This window comes from Ambystoma mexicanum, chromosome 3q (assembly GCF_040938575.1).
Source record: "Ambystoma mexicanum isolate Mex_15411 chromosome 3q, UKY_AmexF1_1, whole genome shotgun sequence".
In the NCBI taxonomy this organism is placed as follows: Eukaryota; Metazoa; Chordata; class Amphibia; order Caudata; family Ambystomatidae; genus Ambystoma; species Ambystoma mexicanum.
In genome coordinates, this window is record NC_090926.1 from 1,106,149,225 (window position 1) to 1,106,165,036 (window position 15,812).

General features: G+C 45.7%; 1 non-coding gene across 1 annotated transcript; it reads left to right on the forward strand.

Moving 5' to 3' along the window:
- Nucleotides 1-8,645: 8,645 nt before the first annotated feature.
- On the forward strand, nt 8,646-8,718 carry TRNAR-CCG (transfer RNA arginine (anticodon CCG)). The gene has a single exon. It is a non-coding gene; the product is annotated as a tRNA-Arg (tRNA).
- The last annotated feature ends 7,094 nt before the right edge of the window (nt 8,719-15,812 follow it).

Here is a 15,812-nt window from a genome sequence, read left to right on the forward strand (position 1 = left end):
CAGCACATCACATCCTTACTGAACATCAAGCATAAATTTGCATGTCCATACCACCCACAGGCCAACGGTATATGTGAACGCCTGAATGGCCTATTAAAGGAGGCCATTGCAAAAATACAGCAAACAACAAAGAAGAGTTGGTTGTATTGCCTTCCACTACCCCTATTTGAGCTAAGGAATAGACCAGGTTCCGACCACCACCTCACCCCTCACGAGGTGGTTACCGGACGTCAAATGCGCCTTCCCCTAACGCCAACATCAAGAACATTTACCGACCACGAGAGTACTGCAAATGTCCTTGGTGATGAAATGTACCAATATGTGTCTTCTTTGATTACTAGTGTAGTGTTTGTGTCTCAACAGCTCGAGCGCACGCGGGGCGGGTCTAACAGCGATCAACAAGAAGACGCGGATAAAGAATTGGAAAAGGAAAGACTGTGCAAAGTTGCTAAAGGTGACCACGTACTACTTCGCAATTTCAACAGAAAGTGGAACAGCCCACGCTTCACTGGCCCCCATCTGGTAGAGGAGGTATCAACGAGAGCAGTAAAGCTACAGGACAAACGTGCCTGGAACCACCTACACGACGTAAAGATCTACAAACTCCAGACCACCCCAGCGCCACCGACAGGGCCACTGGAAGAACAACAACAGCGTCACCAACGGAGGTAGAGACTTCTACCACAACTAACGGCCTAAGTGTCCCCATACCCTGCCACCCCTCAGATTCCCCAGAGACAACTACTAGAAAAGAAAAGGGTGATCCCCATACCGCTGACCCCATGGTTACACGATTAAAGAGTAAAGAGACTTCCGCCAGTTGAGCCCCAAACCCTCTGCCCATTGACCCCCTACCCACTGTAGTAATAACTGAACTGAAGGACATTGTCTTGCACATATACACATGTAAACACCTGAATGTTCTCTTTCTTTTCTCTCGCACATGCAGGTACAGCGTATTATTGTACTGCTAAGAAAGTAGATAACTAACCAATTCACTGCCCAGGAGTAGATGGTATCCTCAGATGATAATTACCTGGAAGAATTGTCACACCAATTTGTATATGAAATAAAAAGGCCAACGTACCTGAAAAGAAGGAGGGTACGTGTCTACTACACAGCATTCCTCTTGGCCATAGAACATTCAATGCCCCACCTCCAACCATACTTGCCTGCCCTAAGAGATAGATCGCTTAGATTGGCGTGGGAACAGCTCTTCGCCTGGGCACTGAATGACTACTTGATAGGGAGAGCATAAAAACTACAACTAACACTAATAACAAGCATATTAAGAATTTTCAGGCGGGCAACTGTAACGTCGCAAGAATAAGCTGCCGGACTGCAGCAAGGTAAGAGCAAAATTCCGGTGAAATTAGCATCTGTAATAAAATTGATAGGGATTTTAATGATCACCGGGTTCTTGGCCGCCTCTGTATGGCAGTACAGCTATGCTATCGATATTATTGCTGTACCCAAACCTAATACACCCCCACCCCCAGCTGCAACAGGTGTTACGTCAGGTGATAATAGTAAAATCCCACACAAGGAAAATAGAGTTAAACGCAGCACATACTCAGATAATAAAGGTATTGACAACTACATACAAGATTCAGCACACATCTGAAACAACATATGGTACCAACACATGACCCACATAGGTAAACAGACAACAGAAGACAGCTGCTACGTTTGCTCATTAATCCCATACGCCATGAGCGCTTCTCGAACATTTGTTGCTACAGAGATAGATGAAAAAATAGCACGATGTATAATATACCTGGCACTGCTCCAGACGAAAGGAAGATTTCAAGGTCTCATCAATGAAAATCATCACACTCATTTCATTCACCTTGTCAATACTGATGTATTTCCGCGAGACTATGCAGTAAAGACACGTGAATCTTGTCCTGTCTCCATAGATCTGCCTTGCAACTGTGACATGTCACTAAATATTTTGCTTCTCAGGGAGTATAGCAGCAGAGAAGCATGTACTGCTAATTCGAATCCTTATGGGTGCCCCAGCATTTAAGATGTTACTCTTAAGTGAGCTCCCATGTAGCCACCGGTTTCTGAAAGGCGTCTTCCTCAGGGGCCATCTCAACTGTGAAGAGAATCCTCCTAAGCTAGCCTCCCTGCAGTGACATGTCACTGAAAATAATTTTCATTCAATGGATCATCATATGCAGGGTGTGTTTTCCAAACTCACAGACTTGCTTTACATGTTGACCGTGTGGCTTCATGTTTTTGTTGTTTTTGCTGTCTTAATACAGCTGCCTTGCAACCGTCACCTGTCACTTAATATTTTGCTTCTCAGGGAGTATTGCAGCAGAGAGGCATGTACTTGTAATTCAATTCCTTATGGGTGCCTCAGCATTTAAGATGTTACTCCTAAGTGAGCTCCCATGTATCCACCGGTTTCTGAAAGGCGTCTTCCTCAGGTGCCATATCAACTGTGAAGAGAATCCTCCCAAGCTAGCCTCCCTGCAGTGACATGTCACTGAGAATCATTTTCCTCAGTGAGAATCTCAGCAGTGAAAATGTTTATCTTAAGAGATTGCCTCTGTAGTGGAATGTTACAGGAAGTCTCTTGGTTTGGTAGTGTCCCGGGATTGTAGATCATCCTTTTATAGAGCTGCACTGCACTCACAAGTTACTGAACAGCACCTTCCTCTGCGAGAATACCAGCAGTAGAAAATATAGTCTTATGAGAATGAAGCTTGCTGTAAGAGCATCCGAAATAGCCCTATTGCCAGTGTCTCTGCAGTAAGTGGACACTGAGTTGAAACTACTTTCTTGAATTTATTGCACAGTTAAGTACCCTTGTTGCTCGGCACTGTTGCCATTACGAAATCGGAACAATTGAGAAAGACAACGGTCCGTACTGTAGAATAGAATCCTGTTGTGCTCTTTTTAGTGACCAATCGACACCAGTGTACCAGGAATACATAAACATGATAAAACAGGAAGAAAAGTGATGAATTCAAATGTAATTCATTTTATTTAGAACACTCCACAAAACCTGCACCATACAAAACTTGCAGTGAGTGATTAATAAGAGGATCTGAAACTATGTCAAAGGAAATGAATAGGTAAGACATGAAAATCACAAAAAGTCTGGTGCTCAAGATGGATATTGTGTCAAGTGTCATGACCATGAGACTGCGTGACACATGTTTCGGAAAATATCTGGCATCAGCAGGTGAAGGATTACTTGAAAAGTCAAGCAAGTTAGCAAGGATGTTCCAACCTAGAAGAGGGCATTGCAGTGTGAGGCAGGGCTGGACTGCCCCACCGGGACACCGGGATATCCCCCTGTGGGCCTCTGGTCATAGGGCCTCTTTAGCGACGCGGAAGGATACAATAAAATGTGCGCATTCCGTAAATCCACCTAGGTGGTTTCATTGAATTGGCTGCCTGCTGGCTGCCACCACCGACGGCACTCTGACGCTGGCGCTGCGGCTGCAGATTTCTTTTTTTCTTCCCAGCTGGCTGTGCGCCTGCACATGAGGGGCTGGGCAGGTCGAGGAACGAAACAGCACATGCCTTCTTGCACACACATTCCAGGGCAGTGTCAAGTGTTGGGTGTGAGGTGCGTGCCACTGCTGGTGCAGCGGCTGTGAGGCCTTCGGCTGGCATGTCATTGATGTCGAAGGTAAGATAGACCAAAGCTTTTTTAGTCTGCATTACTGAGTTTCCATCAAACAAACCAAGGGGAAAACGGAGCAGAGGAAGGAAAGAAAAATGTCGCGTTTGTATGAACATCAGATCTAGCTGGATGTGTTTGCCGATTTCAGAGTGAACTATAACAAACTCCATTAACCTCTGACAAAGAATGCAAATTAATCACAACATGGGGTGAGAAGAAATTAAGGGCTCTTTTCCAATCAATAAGAAGGCAGGATGAAATATTCCCACCTTCTGCTGCATCCTGGGCCTGCGCCTCGACTCTTCTCCCTGCAGCCCAGTGGGCGCTAGCTGAGGGTGGAGTTGGTCTTAGCTTAGGGAATAGGTCAGAGCACATGATATGGCATTTAATACGCGCCTATACACAAGTGTTTCAAGGCGCAAAATAAGTACCCACACTATCAGGCCCAGGCCAGTCGATTCCAAGTGGGGCCCCCACTCAAACTGCGCATCCCTTGAGTGGTCTGCTTACAAGTCACTTGGATCAAGAAAACACACTAATCATCCGTATCAGAGGTGCATCCAATTTGTTATTCGCTCTCTCGCTGGGGGCAGATGCTCTGGGATTCAACCTTAAGTGACATCTCGGGCCACTGGACGTGTTCACGCTACAGCAACACACCCACCTGTACTGCCTGCAGGTGAACAGTCTGCAGCTCCATATGGAGCAGTGGAAATTAACAGCAAGATGGAAATGGCTAAAGCTGCAGAGAGGCTGATCGAGCCGGGGAAGGGGGGAAGGAAAAAATGAAATTTACAGACGAAAGCAGAGGGGTAATAAATTAATGGCGCACGAAAACAATCCCAGCTTTTCCATTCCACGGGCAACTATTTGCTCAGAATCTGTCTTTCTTTGTAACTTCGGGTCATTCCTATGTAATTTATCACCTACTATGAAGAGTGATAACACAAAGAAGTGTAAAAAGCATTATTATCACACAGGCAGACTCAAGAGCTATACTTTAAATACATGTTGTTGTGGCCTCTAAGGACGACAGGACGCCAGAGTAATTGTAACTGCCTTTATTGGCTAACAAAACGCGGGATTGCAATCGTCCATGTGTGGGACGGGGCAGGTACTCACAGTCTTGGCTAGGCCTTCCAGTTATTTGCACTGGAAGCCAGGTGTGCATTTGTGCTGCACGCTGTGTACTTCCAGGGCCCCCAGGAGGCCTCCTTTGGCATTGGACTTACACCCTGGAAGTGAGCTGGTACTGGCTTGGGCCTTCAGTCACATTGGCTCCTCAGCCGCGCTGTCCAGACCGACTTGTCTGGCGCTCCACCAGCCTCTCACTGGCGCCAAAGTCCCCGCTCGCGGAGCGCGTGTCCACGAGATCACGTTCGGCCGACATCCTGCGAGACCGCGTTCCCGCGATCACATGATGTCCCCACACATGTCTACTGTGGTATGTCTCTCTGCGTTCCTGTTTCCAGCAGGGAGTGCTAGTGGGAGGACGGTGGACCTTCTTATTATCCCTTTAGGTTTGGGAATGTGGTTGTACACACAGAGTGCGCGTGTGTAAATATAGCAACTAGGTTTGTGGTATTAATTGTTCATGGTGTTTTTACTGTGGGAATGTAAATTACATTACTATGCATTTGTATTTTTGGACAGGACTGTGTTAGTGGATGGAACTGTTGGAAACCAGTTTTAGCCGGCTCCCTGGATACATGTTGTTGTAGTTAAGAAAAGAACAGTGCACAAGTGCCACACACAAGTACACATATGCATGTGAGCCAGTCTCTGTCCGTTTTGTAACCTCCCATGTGAGCAACCTTATAGAAGGCCAGTTAGGGAGGTACGCTGTCAAGTGATAGAGTTCTGCTAAGTGGAGAAAAGATGCATTTGAACCCCAGAATAATGTATTCTTCACACAAAGATGTTGTGGAATGAGCTAAGGGGGACAAGTTGCCTGTAATGCGGACTATGCTACATGCAACAATTCTGTACTTAAAAGTTGCCCAACCCTATGGAAGCATGGTTCTCGCACCTAGAAACACTTGTATACAGGTGTGTTATAAATGATTTATCATATCATGTCATTGAAGGTGCAATGTATGTCCCCAGCACTTAATTCAGACCCACAGAGAGTGTGAGAGAACATCAGCAGGCTGACATTGAGCTTCCGGAGGTAACTGTGGAAAAATGCACCTGGAGGGACAGGTTATATGGGACTGAGGCAGAAGACTGACTAAGCATTAGATAGGGTTGGAACTCAGCTGAGGCTGAAGGCAAGAAGACAATGTTGAATCAAGATAACTGTGCTCTACAAAAACATTTCACACCCATTCTTTGTGGGTGTGTTCAGGACTAAAGTACTTTGAATGGGTGCGCTAGCATTTGGGAAGCCAGCGTGCAAATCCTGGAGAGTGTATTTAAAATCCACAGGTATAGCCCAATAGACCGCTGCTTAACTCAGGAGAGGTTTTCTTCCTCCCTGCTCACAATGCTGCACCCCTCCTTACACAGTGTCTTCACATTCTCCTCTTCACTCCATACCCAATTGCTCACAAGCTATGGGTCATTTAGAGGCGTAGCTAGGATTTCCTAACTAGTGGGGTATGAAGCTAAAGTAGTTGGGCCCACCACAGTAATATTAAGATCTGCAAATGCCCACACAGTGCTGATGAGTGGGTATTTACAGATTCTGGGGGGCCTTGCCTGCTCAGGCCTTACCCTGTCTACGGATCTTGTCCAATTGACTGTTACCTTTAGTTTCTTCAATTCATCAGCTCCAACACAGTTGCTGATTGGCTCAGCCTGCTGTTCTTACCCTATCAATAATATATGTAAGATTTTTCTTTATATGGGCTTAAAATGCTGTGGGTAGGTTACTTCCGATGTAAGTGTGCAACGTTTTTGCTGTGCTTTCATTTCTACTTTTTCAAATGTTAGACGCTTCGGAATTGTGTCCCTAAGTTTACAGAATGCAATGTTTCGCTCTTGTTTCACAATATTCCCTGCACATGGTGTTTTGGGATTTTGTGTCTGAGTTCCTACAAATCAGCGGTTCATGTCATACTTTTTCAATTCTCTTTCTTCAAATGTGAAACACTTTGGAATTCTGTACCAGAGGTCCCAGAATTCAACATTTCACACTTGCTTCAATTCTCTTTCTTTGAACGTGCGACTCTGAGATTTCGTTCCACATTAATCCTGAATGCAGCATTTATTTGTGGGTTAACCTTTGAACGCACAGGGTTTCTGCTGTTTCTGTTTTTGCCCTTCAAGCTCTGGCAAAGGCTTTCCCGTCTGCTTATCTTCTGATTCCAAGGATCCCTCAGCAAGTTATCATCTCATCTTGGCCTCTGGGGGCATCTCTCATAAAGGCCTGGTAGGCAAGCTCTCGTATACTTCTTTCAGCATTTGGTTACGTATCAGACTTCTTAGTTTACCTTTTGGACTTGTGTTGCATCTGTCCTCGCTCCCATTTATGCAGCTTAATGGCAGGTCTGCAGAGTCTTGGTCTGCATACCTGCCTCTGTAACCATTCAAAGCTGACGTCACACCTCGAATTTGGCAGCATCTCCCAGCTTACACCCATGGACATTCCCTAGTATGGGTAGCCAACCACCTCTTTTCTGATCAATCTAAGAGCCACCCAGTACCGTGTGCGGGTCTGAAGCTGTTTGCTTTGAAGGTAGAATGTTATAAGAGATATTAAATGTTTATTATTAGCTGTTTTACACTTCTAGAGTTTTCGCAGATTTCTGGTGAAAATGTAATATTTATTATTAGCTGTTTTACAGTTCTAGAATTTTCCCAGATTTCTATTGAATATTTATTATGTATTATTAGCTGTTTTACAGTTCTAGAGTTTTCACAGATTTCTGTTACTTAATAAAAACATTTGTTACAATCCATGATTTATTTGACATGTTTCTTATGTTTATTGAGACTGATATTGCACTGGTGGTTTGTCCATCTATCATTAAAGATCTACTTTTTGAGATCATGAACTTATTTAAAACATGCATTTTTTTAATCCATATATGATTTAAACATGGTTTAAATGCACTAATTTAGACTAATTTTATTCAACATCTTCTTGGGACATACTCGCAATCCCGTGATAGGAGGGTTGGGCTCACGCACTGTGCTCGCTCCTTCGGCGAAATATGGGGCCACTTTGAAAAAAAATTCCAGGGCCACTTTTGGTTCCCAGTCCAGCCCTGGTGTGAGGGCATCATGGAAGTCATCATTAGAGACAATGATTACATTATCACCAAGTCAATGACCTCCTAGTTTGTATTTTTACCAAGTGGGTGGCCGTGAGACAGTGATCACCACAGATAGGAATTCAGAGATGCCAGGTGAAATGAAAATATGCCAGGCAAGAAATGTAGTTTGTAGAAATCATCAATTTTTTGAGACGGAGTAAGATAAATGCTGGAACTCTAGAATAGTGTCCATAATGGAAAAATCTTACAGCAATTCTTTAATTTTTTAAAGTGCGAATGCCAAGAATATAACACACGGTGCATCGAATTTACGCATTTGGCCAATCCAAAGCAGTTGCTAAGGATTGGTGCATGTCAGGACTATTTGTCCCTATTTTGAGTTCATCTTCATTTCCATTTGTAGAAAGTACCAGTGTATACACATTTTTTAGAATACAAAACATCAGAAGCCAAACTAAAAGCTATTTCAGTGCATATAAATCGAAATAATATAAATACGGATGGCGAGGAGTAGCATCCAGCGCACTGTATACTCTCTTCAATCAAAAGTGATCAATATGAATTGCGGAAGGGTTTGTGTTGCAGGAGTTGTTCCTTTCTTTACCTTCGCTCACTGGACCATCATATGCAAGGTGTGTTTTCCAAACTCACAGACTTGCTTTACATGTTGACTGTGTTTTTTTCATGTTTTTGTTGTTTTCGCCATGGGGTGTTTATTGTGTGTGTGAATTGGTGTTCAGTTGGTCTATTAGGGTCAGATCAGGGATTCTGTATCATGTGGCCCAGTGGCCTAATGGATAAGGCATCAGCCTCCGAAGCTGGGGATTGTGGGTTCAAGTCCCACCTGGGTCGTCAATTATTTTAAATCTAAACGAATCTCAACATATATTAACACAAAGATGATTAAAAGGTCTCATCAATGAAAATAATCACACTCATTTCATTCACCTTGTCAATACTGATGTATTACCGCGAGTGTATGCAGTGAAGACACGTGAATCTTGTCCTGTCTTCATAGAGCTGCCTTGCAACTGTGACATGTCACTTCATATTTTGTTTCTCAGGGAGTATAGCAGCAGAGAAACATATACTGCTAATTCATTCCTTATGAGGGCCCCAGCATTTAAGATGTTACTCTTAAGTGAGCTCCCATGTAGCCACCGGTTTCTGAAAGGCGTCTTCCTCAGGGGCCATCTCAACTGTGAAGAGAATCCTCCTAAGCTAGCCTCCTTACAGTGACATGTCACTGAGAATCATTTTCATTCAATGGATCATCATATGCAGGGTGTGTTTTCCAAACTCACAGACTTGCTTTACATGTTGACCGTGTGGCTTCATGTTTTTGTTGTTTTTGCTGTCTTAATACAGCTGCCTTGCAACTGTCACGTGTCACGTAATATTTGGCTTCTCCGGGAGTATTGCAGCAGAGAAGCATGTACTGCTAATTCGATTCCTTATGGGTGCCCCAGCATTTAAGATGTTACTCTTAAGTGAGCTCCCATGTAGCCACCGGTTTCTGAAAGGCGTCTTCCTCAGGGGCCATATCAACTGTGAAGAGAAGCCTCCTAAGCTAGCCTCCCTGCAGTGATATGTCACTGAGAATCATTTTCCTCAGGGAGAATCTCAGCAGTGAAAATGTTTATCTTAAGAGATTGCCTCTGTAGTGGAATGTTACAGGAAGTCCTCTTGGTTGGGTAGTGTCCCTGGATTGTAGATCATCCTTTTATAGAGCTGCACTGCACTCACAAGTTACTGAACAGCACCTTCCTCCGCGAGAATACCAGCAGTTGAAAATATAGTCTTATGAGAATGAAGCTTGCTGTAAGAGCATCCAAAATAGCCCTATTGCCAGCGTCTTGGCAGTAAGTTGACACTGAATTGAAACTACGTTCTTGAATTAAATGCACAGTTAAGTACCCTTTTTGGTCGGCACTGTTGCCATTATTAAATCGGAACAATTGAGAAAGACAACGGTCTGTACTGTAGAATAGAATCCTGTTGTGCTCTTTTTAGTGACCAATCGACACCAGTGTACCAGGAATACATAAACATGATAAAACAGGAAGAAAAGTGATGAATTCAAATGTAATTCATTTTATTTAGAACACTCCACAAAACCTGCACCATACAAAACTTGCAGTGAGTGATTGATAAGAGGATCTGAAACTATGTCAAAGGAAATTAATAGGTAAGACATTGTAGTGGAGAAGTGGTCTAAAGACCCCCCCTTGCCTACACCTCCACCCCAGGTGAGGGCCATGGCTCATCGGGCGTCCCCCCCTTACCACCAGGGCCCAGGTGGTGGATGGCTCACCTGCTGAAGACATTGCCCGCACGTATTAAATTTAGCTAGGCCTCAGAAACCATTTTGTCTACTAAAGATGGTGTGAGCTCAGCGCACTGTAGCGCGGGCCCCACCTTCGGAAAGTTTCAGTTATCCCTGTCGCCGCGGCACCCAGGCAGATCCGCTGCGAGCCCGTTCCCACGAACAAGACGGACATGAGCTAGCGTAATACACTAACATTGTAACAGTTCACCTTCCGCAGTGTATCATCGCTCCCAGCATGACCCGGCCAGCAGGCCTGGGCAATGAAAAGAACAGTAAAATGGTCCTCAGGTGGCAGAAAGCCCAAGACCACTTGCAAAATATGCTTTTCTCCACAAAATCTCTTATATTACAAAAACCTGTAAAATGCATAAACATAAGAAAGCATGCTTCCATGATATGAGCAATGGCGAGCCCACACAATTGCAGTTGGGTGATCATAATAAAGGAGCGTTCCAGGGATCTATTTTTACGTGTATCACTGGGAAACCTACCCTCCATGGTTTTGCGCCATAACCGAGCTAATGCTGCTAGAGTACAAGAGAAGACGAATGTAATCATACTGTGGACTCATGTGAAGGATGCGCAAGAAATGCACTTGTCATGTGTGTATGTCTAAGCCCCTTATGTGCCACCACCGTCACGTACAGTGGCGGGTCATTTCCTATGTACTCCACCAACCCGACTACTACCTCACTTACTGCAAATGTATATGCATACAACTAAATACTGTAGTTGCTAAAACATAGTGTACGAATATGGTGCTCAGACTGGGTATAATCGAGGCATATCCAGCAAAGTTGAAATACATGTTTTAAAATGATTTGAATAAGTATTATAGAGTGTTCAAATGTTTGTGATGTTTTTACCTAAAATCGGCAACACACGAGGGAGATACCTTTGTGAATACGTGCAAGGCCATTCCCCCACCCACCCTGTGAAGGCTGCCAAAACATGAGAGCAGAGGCCCGCGCCGCGCTGCTCCACCTCCCCCAACCAGACTGGAGCCGCTTCAAAGATTTGTAGCCCCCTCTGCAGTACCCAAGGCCGCGGCCCGCCACCTGCATTATTTACAGCACAGCAGTAAACCTCTGCCTGAACACACACTTCCAAAGGCGCCCCCTCGTAAACCCCACAACCCACCGGATCATCTTAGACTTATGGCCCTGTGCAATCAGGACACCCAACACTTTGACAACACACAGCGGCACATCCATAACAACTTCTAACAAGGCAGAAAGACCTGTACCGCCCGTCCCAGGCCCTGAAGCTTAGCCCCTCGACCTGTGGCCCCGGTCAACAGGACACTGGTAACCATGTCCTGACGTATTACCACCAGACCCCTCACAAGGTGCATTCCTCCTGTGTTGCATTAACCTGTAGAATAACCTATTGGAAGATTTACTAAAGAAGATAATATTGCAATGACTGAATGACTGCGGTGTGCATGGTCTAGGGCAAATAAGTCAGGAAAAGACATTCATCTCTGACACTGGCCGCGAGGGCACAACAACACCGCCCGGATGAACTCTGCCAACCTGCCAGGCCCAGCCCAACCCACGAGGCCGACCAGTGACGTTCTCCAGCCACGGCCAACCACATCGCAGCAACACCTATAGTTAGTCGTCGCCACCCAATCCCATTGAACTTGTGCCCCCTATAGTGTGTAGGTTCTTATGACGTTTTTTGTAAATATATATGCCTGTCTTTGCTATTGTCAGACAGAGCGCTCTCGGAGTTTGCAGAGTTCTTTGCATGCCCTATTCTGATTGATAAACTCCCATTTAAGCTCACCCGCACTCTGTCTTGGCTTTATTCCCGATTTGGGAGAGTCCTTCATTGTCTCTCATTGCGGGTAGGATCGTGCTGGTTGGGGACGCTTGCCTTCAGTGGTGACCCCGAAAGCGTGATCATTATTACTATTATTCTTTCCCGACCTAACATTACTGTCCCCTTTTGGCACGAGAATCTCCGGTCGAAAAGGGATACGCACGGTGAGCCGGCTCCGGGAGGCTGCCCGCCAACGGCGACCGGTACACTAAGAAGTGCGCACTCAATAGAGAGAGGGTACGGGATCCCGGTTGAAAAATCCCCTTTGAGTACCGCTCGCCGGAGCCGGGGCTGACTGTTGAGCTGACGGCAACACTGCCTGGACGGACCCAGTTTCGGAGACTATCGGTTCAAGACGGGCACGTGAATATTGAGTGCGAGCGACTGTAAAGGGAGTGGGGAAAGAAGTGTAGGACAGGGAACGAAGAGGGGGTACGTAGATCTACTAAGGATCATCCTAAAATTTCCTTACTTTTTCTTTGCATATGGCCATTAGGATTAAGAGGTGAATAAGAGATAAAAGTGACGGGAACCTAGCTCCGAAAGGGGGTGGAAGGCGGCGCCGCATAGTGCTATCTTGACTAGTACTGGGAATATATGAAGAAGTGGAACATAAGATAAAAAGTGTCCAGCAAAAGGGGGCGCTGAGAATATATTAGTGACCGCTATTACTTCTTTCTTTTCTTTTCTTTAGGGTTAGGGGGAGAATAAAAAGTGAGATTAGCACAAACTTAGGGAGAAAGTAAGAGGGAAGAGTCCTACTAGAAGAGGGTAGAGCAGACCAATATATATATATATACGCATCCATATATCCAAGTAAGATGGACAGGGACAGCCGGCTAGGGAGGAAAGGGAGGGCAGCTTGAATTGTGAATAGAGTGTTACCAAGAGGTGTGTGCACCTCGTATGTGTCAGACGACATTTTGATGTTGTGAATGTGTAAAACGGCTATAAATGTATAGTAGTTAAATGGTCATGGTAAGTGTGACCGGATAGAACTTTTTGAAGACAAAAATGATACAGTGAAGTGAGTGGGTACCTTTTTGATTTCCGGGTTGATATTGTCAAAATAAATGATGGGTTGCTCTTGTATGTGCCCCCCAAAAAAAATAGAATAGAAACTGTGTACAGCCAGTTTTGTATTGTGCAGGGGGAAGGGGGGAAGAGCACGAAGGGGCCCATTATTGAATGTGAAGTAGAAACGAAAAATAATATTGATAATACATCTACATTGTAGTTGCAGACACACAGGGGCACACACATACTAGGAGGGCACAGAGATGGGGGCCGAAACACCCTTATCGCATATTTGTAAGAATCTACCAGGGTACGCGGAGCGGATTAAGAAATATCATGATCAATGGATAACAGAGCTGAAGGGAGAGGGGCTACCCCAGCTATGGCCAGAGGGAGGGTCCTTTGATAAAAGTGTTCTGGATATGGTGGCCACATGCATTTGTTTGAAATACAATGGGAAGCACTTGCATAATAGGAGGGAAATATTGGATCTCTGGAGGTTATTTGAAGAGATACCACCGCCAAAGGCACCAGCAGTAAACCCTGACCTACCATCCACCACAGACAACCCACTGGTGATACATTAAGATACTAAAGAAGTGTCAAAAGTAGAGCCACCAATAGAGTTAATAAGTTTGTACCCGATACTGAACAAACCTGTGCCCGTAGAGGGGTACAGTGACCCCACTTATGTGCCTCCCCCGACCACTACTACACCCCACCGACCAACGGCACCCCCGCCATATGAAAGTACAAGGGAACAAGCCCAGACAAGTACACAAAGGATGGACATAGAAAAGCTAACAGATGATTTACAATCAAGGCTCTCAATAGCGAAAGATGAGCTCTCAAGGATAAGAGACATATGTGAACAAACAGCACTTAATGCTGCAAGATCAGGGCGCACGTCTAGAGCGCCGAGTGAGAATAGAACACTTGAAGACGGGTGAAAAAAGGTGAGATACTGTTCAGAATTGAGGAAGAACCAACGCGAATAATTGAAGTAGGGGCACGAGAAGGAGGTATCGATAATGAAGAGAGGCCTATAGGAGACAGAGAGGAACTACTATGTGACATAAGGGACGATGTAGAAGAAAGCGACAGGTTGAGCATGCAATGGGAGGGGGAAGTGAAGGGGTGGATCGTACATGTTCACTGAGAACACTGGATGATGAGTGGACGGGGCGATTAAGGAACAGAGTGGGGAAAATGGCATCATTGGGAACATCAGCAGCCAAAACAGGTGTAGATGCAACTCCCATTGATACATAGGGGAGGAGGGAGGCCGAATTATATCCCATGGGCTCAGATGGATAAAGCCAATTTATTAAAACTATTGCCCCCGTTATCAGGAGGGGCAAGTAAGTGGATATACGCCTTCGAGAAACATACTGCCGGGGTACCACTAGCAATAGGAGATGTGAAGAGCTTACTCGTATCAGCAGTGGGCGATCAGGCTGAAAGAGTATGGGTTAAGGCCGGTTTCCCGGGAGTAACATTAGACTGTGACCGCCATGATGGGGCCTCCTTTAACACAGTGCGTGCCAGGGTGTGGGATGCCTTACGCGAAACATTCCCAGATACGCCAGACTTACAGTCAGTAATGCAGTGTACAATGAATGACGGGGAGGAGGCTATGGATTACATTTTCCGGGTCCAAGAGATGTGGAGAGCAGAAACGGGCACGCCCTGGTATCAATCGACATCTTTATTTTACTTCATTATAAAAAGAGGACTCCCAAAGGAAGTGCAAAAGGCGCTCGACAAGATAGCAGGTATTGAAGCAAAGGGATGGCCTGAGATTCAGAGCATAATAGTACACCATTGTAAGCGAATAAAGGAAAGGGAGAAGGAGGTGGCACAGAAAAGATTGGCAGACGAAGCGAAATTAGTACAGACAAAGTTGGTGAAGGTTGCAGCAGCAGTAGCCGCGCTCCCACACAGCAGGGAGGGAGATGACGAGGAGGAGGGGCTGATAGCGGTACAAGGAAGGATACTAATTGGGCGGGAACAGGACAGAGGCAGTGGAACGAGCAGGAGCAAGGCGGAGGTCCGCAGTGGCAAGAGTGGACCCCTCGAGGGGGACGAGGTGGGTACAGGGGCCGAAGAGGAGGTGGACCGGGATACGGAGGAATGGGAGGAAATGGATGGCAGGGCCCTAGAGGTGCACAAGGGATTTTCTGGAACTGCAGAAGGTGGGGGCATTACTCTAGGGAATGCAGAGCTAGATCCAACAACGGGTTCCAAGAGGTAGAACAATATGGCCATCCCCACCCGGGGAGCCCATATGGTCTTCCAATGGGACAACAACAACTGAGAAACCCAGGCCAAGGTAATGCTGAGCAGCAACAGGGACACCAGTATAGAACACAGAACCACCTACAAAACAATGACAATATGCAGTATACGCCAGGCAACCCTTTCGCGACAACAGCAAACGGGGCCCCCGCACCAGCACCTTACAACGGCATGTCAGTGGTTTCAGGAAGTGTCTTTAATGAGGGGGCGGCGATGAGACACCCCGCATAGGACAGCCCACAGAGAACACTTGCGTGTCCAGTTCTATCTACCACCTACAATGCAGCAGAGGAACCATTGGTAGGGGCGCAGATAGGAGACAAGCAGTTCATATTCATGGTTGATTCGGGAGCGGAGAAATCATGTATCAGAGAGGGCCAGTTCCCGTTATCTAACCGGAAGTTAGAGACGCAGGGGTTCTCTGGGGCTGTAATTGAAGTTCCTTACGCAGAAGCTTTGGATGTAACAGTGGGGG